At 52.4% G+C, this 14,523-nt stretch overlaps 1 pseudogene; it reads left to right on the forward strand.

Moving 5' to 3' along the window:
• The first annotated feature begins 4,423 nt into the window (after positions 1-4,423).
• Positions 4,424-13,018, forward strand: LOC119921556 (annotated as a pseudogene).
• Positions 13,019-14,523: the final 1,505 nt, after the last annotated feature.

A 14,523-nucleotide genomic window follows, 5' to 3' on the forward strand; every position in this document is an offset into this window, starting at 1 on the left:
CGCAGGGAGGGACAGGAGAATGGGAGATCAGAAAGGAGGCTGATGCAGTATTCCAGTCGTGATAGGATGAGAGATTGAACCAGGGAGGTAGCGGTTTGGTTGGAGAGGAAAGGGCAGATTTTTGCGATGTTGTGGAGGTGAGACCGGCAGGTTTTGGTGACGGGTTGGTTGTGTGGGGTGAATGAGAGAGAGAAGTCAAAGACCACACCAAGGTTGTGGGCCTTTTGAGACGGGAAGGTTGGTAGTGCCGTCTATAGTGATGGGAATTTCAGGGAGAGGACAGGATTTCGGAGCGAAGAAAAGGAGCTCTGTCTTGGGCATGCTGAGATTTAGATGGTGGGAAGACATCCAGATGGATATGTTCTGAAGGCAGGAGAATATATGAGCCTGGAGAGAGGGAGAGGGAACAGGGTGGAGATGTAGATTCTAGTGACATCAGAGTAGAGATGATAGTTGAAGCCGTGGGAGCGAATGAGTTCACCAAGGGAGTGAGTATAGATGGAGAACAGAAGGGGACCAAGAACTGACCCTTGAGGAACCCCTACAGTAAGGGGATGGGAGGGGAAAGAGAAGCCCGCAAAGGAGACTGAGAAAGAACGGCCAGAGAGATAAGAGGAGAACCAGGAGAAGACAGAGTCTGTGAAGCCAAGGTTGGGTAGCTTGTTGAGGAGAAGGGGATGGTCCATAGTGTCGACGTCAGCTGAGAGGTCGAGAAGGATTAGCATAGAGTAGTATCCATTGGATTTGGCAAGAAGGAGGTCATTGGTGACCTTTGAGAAGGCAGTTTCGGTAGAGTGTAGGGGACGGAAGCCAGATTGGAGGGGGTCTAGGAGAGAGTTGGAGATGTGGAATTCGAGGCAGCGAATGTAAACGACTCGTTCTAGGAATTTGGAAAGGAAAGGTAGGAAGGAGATAGGGCTATAACTAGAAGGGGCAGTGGGATTAAGAAAGGGGTTTTTTTGGATGGGAGAGACGTGGACATGTTTGAAGGGAGAGGGGAAGGAACCAGTAGAGAGTGAGCTGTTGATGATGGAAGTTAAGTGGGAGAGGAGGGAAGGGGTGGTGAGAGTTTTAATAGGGTGAGAGAGAATGGGTTCCTAAGCACAGGTTGATGGGGTGGCACTTGAGAGGAGGGAGTAGATCTCTTCTGAAGATACTGCTGGGAAGGATGGGTAAGTAGTGGAGACGGTTGAAAGTTGGGGGGGATGGAGAAGGGGGAAGGGTAACTTTGGGGCCCTCAGACCTGATGGTGTTAATTTTACTAATGAAGTAGGTGTAAACGTTTGCATGTAAACTGTTAATAAAGACTATAACGATAAAGTTGATAATTATGGTCATGCTAATTAATTACGCTTATGATTGGAGGGGGTCGATGAGAGAGGTGGCGTTGAGGAATTCGAGGCAGCGCGTGTAGACGACTCATTCAAGGAGTTTGGAAAGGAATGGTAGGAGGGAGATAGGGCGATAACTAGAAGGTGAGGTGGGGTCAAGAGAGGGTTTTTTTAAGATGGGAAAGACATGGACACGTTTGAAGGCAGAGGGGAAGGAACCAGTGGAGAGTGAGCGGTTGAAGATGGAAGTTGAGGAGAGAAGGGACAGAGCGAGAGATTTCATAAGATGAGAGGGAATAGGGTCAGAAGCACAGGTGGCCGGAGTAGCACTTAAGAGGAGGGAGGATATCTACTGTAAGGATACTTTTGGGAAGGATGGGAGAGTAGCGGGGAGCATTGAAAGCCGGGTGGTTGAAGAAGGGGGGGACTGACTTTGGGGAGGTCGGACCTGATGGATTTAATTTTTTTAATGAAGTAGGAGGTCAGATCGTTGGGGTGAGGGAAGGAGGAGGGGGAGGAACTGGGGGCCTGAGAAGGGAGTTAAATGTACAGAAGAGCTGACGGGGATGATGGGCATGGATGTCAATAAAGGAGAAGAAATAGTTTTGTCTGGCAGAGGAGAGGGCAGAGTTAAGGCAGGAAAGGATAAACCTGAAGTGAACGAGGTTGGCATGGTGTTTAGACTTTCGCCAGCGGCGTTCAGCAGCTCGAACATAAGAGCGAAGGAGGCGGACAGTAGCAGTGATCCAGGGCTGTGGATTAGTGGTACGAGAGCGGCGAAGGTATATGGACATAAGTGATGTGGGCCTGGGAGGGGATGAATAAACAGAGAAAGTCAGGGCGAAGCAGAAGGGAGTGGAAGAGACGTAAAGAAGGACTTAAGGAAGGCCTCTTGGAGGAGATGTCCTTCAATAAAGCTTTGAGGAGGTAGAGAATACGATTCACTCTTAGGTAGGTATGACCATTGGAAGAAGGGGACTAAACGATCTTTGGGCAGGATCCAACTGCTCAGATCCATCTTCTCTCATCCAATCATCTATCCATTCATCCATTCATTCAGCCATCCAGTAGTCTATCACTGCAATTGATAGAGCACATCTTGGAGACTTCCTGACCCGCCCCACCCAGAAGACCAAGGGGAGATGGAGATCAGGGACCCTTAGACCCACGCTGCCCGCCCAGTGAGAGTGACTTTGGTGGACTGGGGTGGAGGGACAAGGAGGGACATGGAGACAGATGGAAGAGTCGGAGCCAATATGGGGAGATGCTACACTCGGGACCTATGTTGGGGTTCAGACCAGGACCGTGCCCCCCGACCGGGCAGAGGACTTGCAGGAGGGGGGCATTGTTCAGTGCAATGGCCCCAATCATCACAAGCCTCTCCACCCTGATTGTCTTGTATGCACCGCAGTGCTTAGTAACAGTGTCTGGCACATCGTAAGAACTTAACAAATACCATCATTATTATTATTGTTATTATTGTTATTATTATTATTATCGTTAATATTGTTATTGTTATTATTATTATTATCCACTGACAAACCATGACTACCAGGCAACTGCCTACCGGGTATTGGCACTTTGGCACAGCCTTGGCAGTTTGGATGAGCTCACAGTCTACCCGGGAGATCTGACAGTGTTCTGCACACAGTAAATGCTCAATAAAACAAATAAATGAATGGATGAATGACTCTTAGGCCCATGCTGTTTCCACTAGATTGCACTACTTCACAAGTCACAGCACTGATTACGCGTTCACTCTCAGAAAGGAATAGTAGCAAGTCGGATAGATAAACTATATTCAGAAGAAGACATCGATACTAAGGAATTCAACACAAGGAGGGAATTTTTCCACATCACATGAGCCTGAGATTTTGTAGAGCTTCAGTAGTCTGGGAAAGAAAAAATACTTTTGTTAATTACGAAGGTTAAATGACTTACCCAATAGTAGCTGCGTGGACAAATGGATAGAGCTCAGGCCAGGGAGTCAGAAGGTCTTGGGTGATAATCCCGGGTCTGCCACTTCTCTAATGTGGGACCCTGGGCAAGTCACTTCACTTCTCAGGGGTTTCAGTTCCCTATTTTGTAAAATGGAGATGAAGACTGAGCCCGTTGTGGGATATAAACTGGATCCAACCTGTTAGCTTGTATCGCCCCAGAGCAATGCCCTCTAAGCCAAGATTGTCCAGCACACACTGATCCTATCATACATGCTTCCGGACTCTGAGAAAACCTCCTTTCTCAGCCCGGAAAGACAACTGTTCCTATGCACCCTTCTGTAGGAGGTTTTGCAGAGGTTAGCAATGGCAATACCAAAACAAGGAGACAGATTTTGTCCAGGGAAAAGCGTGGGAAAATCTATTCTTTAGGACTCTCCCGATGGCGGCCTTCATTTCCCGGTAAATGAGGGGGTTCAGAGCAGGAGTTACCATTGCATAGAACACGGACACCAGCAGGTCCAGCGTTGAGGAGGAGTTTGAGGGTGGGTTCAGATGTGTGGTGACGGCTTTCGAAATGACAACGATAACATTGGCGAGAAGAGGCAAGCAGGTGGAGAAGGCTTTGTCCTCACCCTCGGTGGCCGGCATCCTCAGCGTGGCCCGGAATATGCGCACTTACGAGACGACGATGAGAATAAAGCAGACGATGGCTAACTCTACCCCGTCGGTGATGCTCACGTCGACGGCCATATGGTCCTCAGAGCAGATGATCTTCAGCAGGGAGGGGACGTCCCAGAAAACTGCTGGACGATGTTGGACCTGCAGAAGGACAGAGAGAAGGTCAGAGCTGAAAACAAGACTCCAATCAGGATTCCAGCGAGCCACGAGATGGCGGATATCTTCCCACAGGCCACTCTGTTAATGACGACGTCGTAGTGCAGGGGGAGGCATATGGCGGCGTAGCGGTCGTAGGGCATCGCCTTGAGAACAAAATCCTCTGAAATGGCAAACAAGACCAACACCAAGAGCTGAGCCACAAAGTCCAGGAGGGAGATGGAGCTGTTATTAGTCAAGGAGATGGTGACGGATTTGGAGACAGTGACGGAGATGAGGCAGAGGTCGAGGACGGACAGGTGCATAAGGAAGACATACATGGCGGTGTGGAGGCGCCGGTCGAGGGTGGTGACGGTAACGATGAGGAAATTCCCCGTCAGGGCCGCCAGGTAGAACAGGAGGCCTGGACCAGCTGCAGCTCCCGGACCTCGGAGGAACCCAGCAGGAGGAATTCCCTCACCTTGGAGACGTTGGGCATTTTGGGGAGGCGGCATTGACTTTCTGCAATGGATGAGGGAAGAGCCAAAGTTAGAGTCAATTGATGGGATGAGTGAAACAATTGACAGGACACTTAATGGTGATTCTGTATGGAGAGGAGACAGTTATTGAATTCAAAATGATCTCTGAGTTCACCATTGAGACATTGAACAATTCTGGGAAATGATGTCGACTCCCTGCACAGGAAGATATGTTGTCAACTTGTACTTCCCAAGCGCTTAGTACAGTGCTCTGCACACAGTAAGCGCTCAATAAATACGATTGATTGATTTATTGATTGATTGATTGAAGAGGGAGGGAAGACTTCAATATAGAGACATTGATGTTTTACGAGAAGGAATAGGACCAGGTCAATCAATTCTATTTATTGAGGACCTATAGAGGACACGTGATCACTGCCCCCAAAGAGCTTCCATTCTATTGGAAGCACCAAGCTTCGAACTGTGTACAAGCAGGGCTCTAATGGGGAGAACACAGGCTTGGGAGTCAGAGGACCTGGGTTCTAATCCCAACTCTACCACTTGTCAGATGTATAGCCGTGGGAAGGTGACAGTTTCTCTAAGCCTCAGTGTTCTCGGTAGCAAAATGAGGATTTGATTCCCCTTTTCTCTCCTACTTTGTGAATCCCTTGTGAGACAAGGACTGTGTTCTACAAAATTATCCTTAATCTCCACCAGCACTTAATACTTTGCTTGGAACATTGTAAGCAGTTAACAGATATCAGGAGTATTATTTTTGGCTGAGGAGGCTGAAGCTGAAATGAATAGAGAATAGGAAAGATCAGACAACATAAGGATATGAACATGACTGTTGCGAAATTTTGTTGGTGGTTTTAGAGTCAAAAATGAAGTGCCTTTAGACATAAAGTCATCCATTTAGTACAGAGAGAATGAGCGTGGTAGACAGAATAACCTGTATTCTAATCCTTTCTCCGCCCTTTTCCCCCTGTATGACCCAACGTCAGACACTTTCTTTCACTGTGCCTCAGTTACCTCATCTTTAAATTGGGGACTATGACTGAAAGCACAATGTGGGGCGTGGATTGTGTCCAACGTGATTAGCTTGTATCCACCCCAGTGTTTAGTACAGTACCGGGCATATAATAAGCACTTAACGATACCATAAAATGAACAACAAAAAAACCTACATATACATCAAACTGATTCCATTTATTTGCATTTCTGCATTCACAACTGCACACACACAAACACAAGCATAACTCATCATTCATCTAATCCTTTCCTAATGTATCGCTCAGCCTATGTCTTCTCCTCTCTTCAGCCTCCTCTCAACGCAAGTTGTGTCTTTTCATAAGCAACAAAAACTCACATTTAGCTTGAATGCTCTCCACCCTATGGCTGCACTTCATCCTCTTTCCATCGTTCAACTCGTCTTCTCAGGTCTCAAAGCAACTTTCTAGTTGTTACTCATGATCGACTCTCCCATTTCCATCCTAGTCGGGAACTCCCTCCTTTAGCCACTCAAAATCAGAGAGAGCACAGGTCTTCTCTAATTCTGAGCACTGCTAAAATCCCCCATCCCCCAACCAGCTTCCCCGATTCATTTCCCAGCCCTCTAAACCCACTTCACCTAACTCAATCGCAAATTAACTGATTTCTATCCTGATTTAGTGCACAAAGCATGGGCCCAGGATTTCTCTTCCTGACTGTGAGCTCCTTGAGTGCAGCATGTACATCTACCAGCTTTGTTCCATTGTACTCTCCCAAGCATAGCTTAGTGGGAGACAGAGGACTTTGGTTCAAATCCTGGCTCTGTCCCTTTGCTGCTGTGGGACCATGGGCCAGTCGCCCACTTCTCTGGGCCTCAGTTTCCTCATATGTAAAATGGCACACAATAATGGCATATTCATCTTTACATTCTTTTTTTCCCTTCTAGAAGGGGCAGGGAATGTATCGCTTATGGCGTTATAAAGTGGATAGAGCAGGGGCTTGGGAGTCAGGAGTCAGAAGGACTTGGGTTGTCATTTCGGCTCCACCTCATGTCTGCTGTCGATGTCTGCTGACATACAGTTAAAGGACCACGGGCAAGTCCGTTAACTTCTCTGACCCTCAGTTACCTCATCTGTAAAAAGGGGGGTTAGGACTGTGAGCCCCATGTGGAACAAGGACTGTATCCAACCTGCTTAACTTGCATCTACCCCAGTGCTTAGGACAGTGTTTGGGACATAGTAAGAGCTTAACAAGTACCACTGTTTTTAGTAGTACTCTCCAAGTGCTTAGTACTACTTCCGGGGGCATCTCTGAGAACCCTTGTGGGTGGGTGTCGAGGGGAGGGAGAGCAGTATTCATCCATCCTCGCCCAGACCCTGAGCAGTGCATGTGGGTGACACTGGCCCGAAGGACCCAGAGGAGCAGGGTGTTATCAATCAATCAATCGTATTTATTGAGCGCTTACTATGTGCAGAGCACTGTACTAAGCGCTTGGGAAGTACAAATTGGCATCACAAAGAGACAGTCCCTACCCAACTGTGGGCTCACAGTCTAAAAGGGGGAGACAGAGAACAGAACCAAACATACCAACAAAATAAAATAAGTAGGATAGAAATGTACAAGTAAAATAAATAAATGAATAAATAAATAGAGTAATAAATATGTACAACCATATATACATATATATAGGTGCTGTGGGGAAGGGAAGGAGGTAAGACGGGGGGATGGAGAGGGGGACGAGGGGGAGAGGAAAGAAGGGGCTCAGTCTGGGAAGGCCTCCTGGAGGAGGTGAGCTCTCAGCAGGGCCTTGAAGGGAGGAAGAGAGCTAGCTTGGCGGATGGGCAGAGGGAGGGCATTCCAGGCCCGGGGGATGACGTGGGCCGGGGGTCGATGGCGGGACAGGTGAGAGCGAGGTACAGTGAGGAGATTAGTGGTGGAGGAGCGGAGGGTGCGGGCTGGGCAGTAGAAGGAGAGAAGGGAGGTGAGGTAGGAGGGGGCGAGGTGATGGAGAGCCTTGAAGCCCAGGGTGAGGAGTTTCTGCCTGATGCGCAGATTGATCGGTAGCCATTGGAGGTTTTTGAGGAGGGGAGTAATATGTCCAGAGCGTTTCTGGACAAAGATTATCCGGGCAGCAGCATGAAGTATGGATTGAAGTGGAGAGAGACACGAGGATGGGAGATCAGAGAGAAGGCTAGTGCAGTAGTCCAGACGGGATAGGATGAGAGCTTGAATTAGCAGGGTAGCAGTTTGGATGGAGAGGAAAGGGCGGATCTTGGCAATGTTGCGGAGCTGAGACCGGCAGGTTTTGGTGACGGCTTGGATGTGTTATTGTGTGGGGACGGTTAGGGACTCACGGTTCTCTGTCCTGCATTTTACAGAGGAGGAAGCTGAGGCGCAGAGAGGCTAAATGACTTGCTCACAGCCACCCGGTAGACCACCGGTGGACCCAGGTCTCCTGGCAGCCAGTCCCACCCTCTTTCCAATGGATCAGGCCACTCACCAGCGGGCCAGGACAGTGGCTGCCCGGGGGCCTTCCCTTCCATAGAGCTTGCTTCCTTGGGTAGGTGGAGCGGGGAGGGGGCTTCAGAGAGGTGGAGGTGGAGGTCAGGGGGTCGGTCTTCTTCCTGCCTCCAATGGACTCTCCCCTTTATCAGGGCGCTGCCCAATAGGCAGGCTCACAGAACATCCCGTGGGGCGGGGGTGTCCCTGTAGTCTAGGGCACTGGGCCTCAACCGCTTCCTAACCTCTCCTCGCCACTCCCTTTAACACCAGACAGAGCTTCTGCCGGTCTTGGCGCTGGTGAATGGGGGCAGCGAGAACGGAAAATAGGAGGAGCCACGGGAAAACGGACATGTCGAGGAGGAGGAGGGGGACAGGGAGCTGGGCGACGAGCAGGAGGTCATCGACATCCAGGGCACAGGCTTCACCGTCAAGATCGCGCCAGGGACCGAGCCTTTTTCTATACAGTTGCGGAGGGGCGATGGGAGGAGGAGAGCGGCTGGCCTGTGGTGGAGTGGAGAGCCAGGGTTAGTGGAGAGTCAGGGGCAGGATCCGCAGGCCAAGAGGCCGTCCCTGGGCTGAGCCCCAGTCATCGCACCATTGATGAGGAGAGACCTTCGGCTGAGTCAACCTAGCCTTCCCGGGCCTGTGGAGTGACTTCCGGTGGGGAGGACCGGGCTTAATCCCCTAGGGTGATGGCGGCACGGGGGCAAGGTCTAGCTAGACCTCCTGCCCCAGGCCAACCCAGCTCCTCCCCTCGTAGACAGGGGCAAGCTGCTCCTGCTCCTCCTCCTTCCGTCCCCGAGGAGGAAAGACCTTGGCGTCAGAGGCTCTGGGACCGGATGGGAGCGAGCAGAGGGCGCACCCAGGCCGGGCCCTGATAGTTGGCCCGGTTGCCTGCAGGTCTCTCCACAGGAGATGGAGCAGGAGATCTACCAGGTGCTCATGGACCGCGAAGACACCTGCCATAGCACCTGCTTCTTCCTGCAACTGGACGGAAACAGCCTAGACAACCTCGCTGAGTTCAAGACCAGCGAGGAGCTGCAGGAGGGGGCCTCGTTCCGAGTGTCTCCTTACTGTGAGGGTCTCCTCACCCTCGGCTTCAAGGCTCTCCATCACCTCGCCCCCTCCTACCTCACCTTCCTTCTCTCCTTCTACAGCCCAGCCCGCACCCTCCGCTCCTCTGTCGCTAATCTCCTCACCGTGCCTCGTTCTCGCCTGTCCCGCCTTCGACCCCCGGCCCACGTCATCCCAATGGCCTGGAATGCACTCCCTCCCCACCTCCGCCAAGCTAGCTCTCTTCCTCCCTTCAAGGCTTTCCTGAGAGCTCACCTCCTCCAGGAGACCTTTTCAGACTGAGCCTCCCCACATCTGCCAAGCTAGCTCTCTTCCTCCCCTCAAGGCCTTACAGAGAGCTCACCTCCTCCAGGAGGCCTTCCCAGACTGAGCCCCCTCCTTCCTCTCCCCCTCCTCCTCCCTCCATCCCCCCGGCCTTACCTCCTTCCCTTCCCCACAGCACCTGTATATATGTATATATGTTTGCACGTATTTATTACTCTACTTATTTATTTTACTTGTACATATCTATTCTATTTATTTTATTTTGTTAATATGCTTTGTTTTGTTATCTGTCTCCCACTTCTAGACTGTGAGCCCACTGTTGGGTAGGCATGGTCTCTATATGTTGCCAATTTGTCATTCCCAAGCGCTTAGTACAGTGCTCTGCACACAGTAAGCGCTCAATAAATAAATACGATTGATTCAGTGGTGGAAGGCAAGTCCTCCCCCTCATCCCACCCTGTACGGTGCCGCGTCAGAGGGTGGGCGGCCTGGCTCCCCGACGCGGGTGTGGAAGAAGGGCATGGGACCCAGTCATTCTGAGGCCTCGCGGGTCTGCATCTCTGGCCGGTGGGGGGAGATTCTGGGATTGCTTCCTTTTCACCGTGTCCCCATCCTCCTCCCGCCTCGACCATCAGCCCCCTTCTGGCTCTCCCCCTAGAGGTCCTCGAGGCCCTGGTCCACGTGTGCCAAATCCGGGGCCTGCTGAAGAGCCAGGATCCATCCGACGCCTTCAACGGCCTGGACTGCAACTCGCTGTCCTTCCTGAGCATCTTCACCGACGGGGACCTTGGCGGTAGGGGCCGGGGGGGGGGGGACGGCGGCGGGGCCATCTGGGAGTGGGAGAGGGAGGGCTTCCCCTGCCTGCTCTGGCCCCTGGTGGACGGCTGCAAAGACAGTGACAAACAGAAGAAGAAGCCTGGGGTGTTGGAGCAGATCGACTGTACCACCCCCGAGCACATCCTGCCCGGGAGCAAGGAGCGGCCGCTGTGCGCCCTGCAGCCGCAGAACAGTGTCTGGAAGGTGGGGCGGCCGCGGGGACCGGGTTTGGCGCTGGTGGGGCAGGGGAATCGACCGCCGGTGGGAAGGGATTTAAGGGAAGGACAACAGCCTCGGCCGGCCACACCTGATGCCCATGTCCCTCGCCTCTCCATACCCTGAAGTGCCTCAAGATGCTCACCATGAGCGGCTGGAAGCCACCCCCCGGCAACCACAAGATGCACGGGGACCTGGTCTACTTTTTCGAGGTCACGGCCGAGGACTGCCATGTCAGCATCACCGCCTCCACCCGAGGCTTCTACCTAAACCAGTGAGTGGGGGACTCCTCGAACGGTCTGCGCTCATGGCATGGGGCCAGGCGGGGTGGAAGGGGAAATGAACGCTCCATGTCCCCCTTCAGGTCCACGGCTGAACCCCAAGCCTGCCAGCCCCCGTTTCCTCAGCCACTCCTTAGTGGAGCCCCTCAACCAGATCAGCCCGGCCTTCAAAGTAATCTTTTCTGCCTTTCCAAAGAAAAGGTACGGCGGGGGTCCTCCCCCATCCTGCCCCTGGGAGCGGGACGCCAACAGCCATCGCCTTGCAGCAGCCCCCGCTTGAAGGATTTTGCCGCCAAGTGGTCTGGCGCGACCCAGTGTCCAGTCATTGAGGAGGAGGAAGGGCTTAGCATCTTGACTCCGTCCGTTCTTTCCGCACCGGTTGGGGAGGCGGTGGGAGCTGGGGCCCCCGAACAGCTGGAGAACCTAAACCAAGAGCTGGGTTTGTCTGGGAGAAGCTGGGAGCCCTCGGAATCGGTCAAGGGCCGGGATGCTGAGGAGCGTCCTCGTGCCCTGAGGCTGATGGCTGTGACCCCTCTCCCCTACTCTGACTGCAGGGTACAGCGCTACCCCCTTCGAGAAGATCGCCACCCCATTCCAGGTATACAGCTGGACGGCGACCCAGGCCCAGTACGCCATGGACTGCGTGCAGACTGCGGACACCTACACCTCGCGGCTGGGCTACGAGGAGCACATCCCTGGACAGATGCCTGCCTGTCCAACCTCCTCGCCCCCTGCCCCGTGGGGTCAGCACCCAGGCATTCCCAATTCCCGTCCACCCTCCATGGACTGTCACTGTGGATCCAGGGTGAAGGGGGCGGGTCCCAGGCCCAGCCCTGTCTGAGGGAGTGACTGTGGGGCTTTGGGTGGAGCAGTGTCTGTCCTCCCCATCCCTCCGGCGTGGATCCCTGGCAGAGTTGTGGCATCGCCCCTTTGAAAACCCAGCGAGGTCAAGTGGGGTGTAGGCCGCACCCTGCAGAGTGCTGGCCCCCTGACCCTCGCCCTCCCACCTCCCCTCCCCCACCCACCAGACGCGGTATTGGAAGGAGGGCCTGCAGACAACGCGAGAGCTGCCCCGGAAGAACCTGCCCAAGCGGCTGCTGAGGCAACGAGCCATCTTCAAGGTACGGGTGTGGCTAGGGGCTGGTTCTGTGTGGGTGGGAGATTGGGGATGGGCAGCTGGCCCCAGCCTCCTCCCACACCGCCGCTCGGCACCTGAGCCCACAGACCGACCAGCAGCATCAGCCCCGGGGACTCCCTCCCTGAGCCAAGCCCCTGCCCCCTCCAGGGTCACAGTGACCTCACGGCGTCAGTCACCCGGGGGGCCATGACGGGATCAACGGGAACGTGATGGCCATCAACCCCAGCGAGGAGACCAAGATGCAGTTGTTCATCTAGAGCAAGCCTGGACTTCGATGGGTACGACCCCTACAAGGACTTCGGGGGCGACACGGCCGCCTACGCCGTCCCCAGCCATGACCTGAAGGGCATGCGCACCTACAACGCCGTGGACGTGGAGGGCCTGTACATGCTGGGCACCGTGGGAGTGGACTACCTCGACTACGTATTGCACATAATGTGCTCTCAATAAATATGTTTCAAGATCAATTGATTGATAGTAAATTATACTGTGTCAACCTAGCTCAGTAGGTAGGAAAATTAGTGAGAGCAGGGATTACAACCTTTCTCACCATTTGTCTTCTCCCAACGTTTGGGAAGAACTCTTACAGGGAGGAATTGCTGAGAGTGAGAGTTGTGGTCCAAAGTTGGTCACACTCTCTCAGCCCTGCCTGTCAGTTAGCCTCTGCAAGGGATTCTGGGATCCACTGAAGACCAAATTGATTGTCCACAGTACTGAAACTGTGCTGGAGCACGATAGCCCGGCGTGTGGTCGGCATGGTAGCAAGGTTTGAGGAAGAAGGAGGAGAGGCGTGTGATGATTGGGGGTTACTGAAATGGAAAATATTTCCCCTCCTGCTAGCACCCCTGCCCCTCTGGGGGCCGCGGCCTTGGTACGAACCCAAACGTAGGCACCAGGCTGGCTCCATCTCTTCGATCCTCATCCTCGTGCCCCACACATCTCCATCCCACTCACCCCCAGTCACTCTCACCGGGGCAGCGTGTGGCTGGTCTCTGACCTCTGCAGGGCTCGTCTGATCCCCTCTGTCCCCTCATACTCCTGGGTTCGGCCAGCCAGGAAGGAACTGAGAGGACCCCCGATCCCTCTCCGCTCCCCCTCAGACTCTGAGAAGTTCTCCAGACGGCCCCCATCCCTGTAGATAAACCAGGAGCTGCCGAAGGACCTCAGGGCCTAGACAAACGAAGCACTTCTGGTCACCTGATTTCTGAGGATCCTGGCAGACAAGGGCAAGCCCCTGTAGCATCAGCGATGGTGCCGTCCCTCGGGGTTCCCGTGCAAACAGCGTCCAGAGTCCCAACCGACCTTGTTTTCAAGGACAGGCTTTAGCCACTGTGAATGGTTTCACCTTTGACTCATTTACAACCTGAAACACTCAAGCTGTCAGTCGATCAGCCAACTGTAACTTTCACTTATGGCCTTTGTGAAGCACATACTATATATCAGGCAATATGCTAAGTGCTGGAGTAGTTACAAGCTAATCAGATTGGACAGAGTCCATGTCCCCCGTGGGGCTCACATCTCAATCCCCGTTTTACAGATGAGGAAACTGAAGCACGGAGAAGTTAAGCGACCCTGCTCAAGGTCACACAGAAGACGTGGTGGAACCGGGATCATAATTCATGTCCTTTTGAATCCCTGGTCCCTGCTCTACCCACTAGGCAACGATGCTTCTTCTGATTTGTCCTGATTACAAATCCATTGAAGCACTCTTCATACTGACTATACAAACTGTACTCTTGAATCAAGCGTTCACACATTTCTCATCTTTACCTTCTCTCCTTCCTCCTCTCCGTAATTTATTCTGTGTCTAGCTTCCCAATTAAATCGTAATCTCCTAGAGAGCAGGAACAATGCAATTTTATCTCTTTTCAACTCTTCTGAGAGCTTACTACACTGCTTTGCACCCAGGATCTGGTCAATAAGTACCATTGATGATAATTATACTAATAATTATGATCTTTGTTAATCGCTTACTATGTTTCAAGCACTGTTCCAATTGCTGGAGTAGATACAAGGTAATTAGGTTGGATTCCCAAAGCTTTAGGCCATGGTAAAATTCAAAATAAATTATGGTATTTGTTAAGTACTTGCTATGTGTCAAGCTCATGGTCTAAGCACTGGGGTAGATACAAGGTAATCGGGTTGTACCTTGTGGGGTTCACAGTCTTAATCACCATTTTACAGATGAGGTAACTGAGGCACGGAGAAGTTAAATAGTTCAGCCAAGGTCACACAGAAAAAAAGTGGCAGAGCAGGGATTTCAAACCGCACCCAAAGTGGATTTACTGTACTTAGCACTTGGGAAAGTTCAGTGCACCAGTGTTATTAAATACATTCCCTGCCCACAATTAGCTTACAGCCTAAAGGGACTCCCATTCCTTTAGGCCATGATGTGTCCCTAAAACTGGATTGTCCATCCTACTTCAGTCTTAGCAACCTCCCTCCCAGACTTTGAAAATTCATCAACGTTCAGCGTTTTCTGCGAACCCAGTAGGACAGCTAAGTTTCTGGATAGGTCCAAGGGCAGTTCCTTGGTTAAGTCATTGTGTGATATTATTGAGTCCGGTTGAGTGACCCTTTTAGGATCCTGCTCGTGGCGGTCTTCATGTCCCGGCTGTAGATAAGGGGGTTCAGAGCAGGGGGTACCACTGCGTAGAACACGCACACCAGCAGGTCCAC

Source organism: Tachyglossus aculeatus, assembly GCF_015852505.1.
Source record: "Tachyglossus aculeatus isolate mTacAcu1 chromosome 12 unlocalized genomic scaffold, mTacAcu1.pri SUPER_6_unloc_3, whole genome shotgun sequence".
NCBI classification, from domain to species: domain Eukaryota; kingdom Metazoa; phylum Chordata; class Mammalia; order Monotremata; family Tachyglossidae; genus Tachyglossus; species Tachyglossus aculeatus.